Raw genomic sequence first — 2140 nt, 5'->3', positions numbered from 1 at the left:
GGTTGTGTGCTCGTTTCATTTTTCACAATAACTCCTATAAATGGTTAGATCCGAATATACTCCTCCATTTTGAATTACCTATGCTTTGTATTCAAATCGATCTAGCKCCCGTTTATTTTGTGAAAACCTTGAAACCCGTTACACGAAACTAAAACTAYCCCAGATWGTATATCTACCGAAACCAAGCTGAAAAGGAAACAAAATACAGAGCATTAATTGGTAGAAAATAAAGCTTTCTGATGTTAGAAACTTGTAAGAAGCTATTGGAGATGTTTTTCGTTGAAAACTTTTTAAGCCGGTTAATAAATGTCATAAATTACATCTGAGTTGGAATAAAGACCAATAAAAGCTATTGGACCCGTTGTTTTACGCGCTCGTAACTCTTCCTCAGCCAGGATGGGGCAAGACAGGTTCTTACGCGTTACTCACCCGTCCGCCACTTGAAACACCACTTTTCTTCCGACTTGCATGGCCGCGAACAAACATATTAATAACGAGGAACGCATTTTTGTTATGCTACTAATACTTGTATTTGCTATGTTATTCTACCCCCATCCTAGCTGTCATTATGGTATCACGACGTGTGATTGACAGTCTGGATTTGTTTATGTTTTTTTTTACTATTGTTGTTTTTGTCATTTAAAAAAAACAAACAATTACTAAAAATAGAATTAGTCACGTGATTGGGATTTGGGCCAAAWAGATGTGACGGGATTTGGGCCGAGTTTGACGTAGGGTTAGGACGTGTCACARCTAGCTGGGGGCATAAAAGGGGGGTTTCCACAGTTTTGAAAATGTGGAATGKGGTCTTGCCCCCCTTGCCTAGGCCTCTGGGTCGTACGGCGATGAATCCGATTTCTCCGTCAAATTTACTGTTCTATTTGTTTCGTTTTCATCTTGGTTTCAGTAGATATGCTGTCTGGGTAGATTTGGTTCTCTGTAATGGTTTTCACGAAGTAACCGGGGGCTAGATCGATTTGAATACAATGTATAGATGATCCAAAATGGCGGAGTTTTGTTGGTTTTAACCATCTGTAGGAGTTGTCGCCAAAAAATGAAACAAGCACACGACCTTCYTTATTTGCTTGTCGGGTTTTAGTATTCGTTAGGGTTTCATGGTATATAAGGCTAGGCCACCAAGGGTGGCGATCGGCTTTTGCCCAAACCAAATCCCCAATATTAAATTGGTTCTTCATAAATCTTTTTTCGTTTCTCAAACTATTAGATGCTTAGATCCCTTTCTCGTAGTCCGAGGTTCAACGATTTTGAACCTTACTTTTCTCTCGATATAGACGGGTTGAGTGGAGAGTAAGACCTAGAGGTAAAAATACCAAGGTTGCGCACCTTTTTTATGTGCCGACAATCAAAGGTCTTGAGTATTGAGAGAAAAGTAAGGTTCAAAAATCGTTGATTCTCGGACTAGGAGAAAGGGATCTAAGCATCTAACAGTTTGAGAAACGGAGAAAGATTTATGGAGAACCAAGTTAATATTGGGGATTTGGTTTTGCCAAAAGCCAATCGCCACACTTGGTGGCCTAGCCTTATTTACCATGAAACCCTAACAAATACTAAAACCCGACAAGCAAATAAGGAAGGTTGTGTGCTTGTTTGATCTTTTGGCGACAACTCCTATAGATGGTTAAAACCAACAAAACTCCTCCATTTTGAATCCAACTATAGCGTGTATTCAAATCGGTCTAGTTCTCGTTTGTTCGTGAAAGCTATTAATGAAGCGGTTTACTATGTCATCCACAAAGCTGCCTGGAGATCCCTTTGTGGCGTCAAACAACCAAGAGATATCGTGCTACAATTTTTCATATTGTTATATTTCAAGGTCTTATTACTCATTAACTGTCTATTTCAATCGTGATTCTGTTACTTCTCGTATTGCTTCTGTGTGCAGAATTCAACGTCTTTCTGAAGAAACTCATGCACGATATTGGCAGCCAAAATATGTCAGACTCGTGAACGTCAACCAAGTCAGTGTAGACATTTCTGAGATGTTATATCTGCTCAAAAAGTGCAGCCAAGATTGTACTGAAGTTGAAGGGTTTGTATGTATGATTCAGACATGTTTGTTTATCGACATTCAGATTTTAATTTGGATCAAAATGTACTCCTAATCTAGACATTGTCGATT

This window comes from Cynara cardunculus (genome assembly GCF_001531365.2).
Source record: "Cynara cardunculus var. scolymus isolate 2C chromosome LG 15, CcrdV1, whole genome shotgun sequence".
Classification (NCBI taxonomy): Eukaryota; Viridiplantae; Streptophyta; class Magnoliopsida; order Asterales; family Asteraceae; genus Cynara; species Cynara cardunculus.
The sequence above is the reverse complement of the archived record's forward strand: the minus strand, read 5'-3'. Positions refer to the sequence as shown.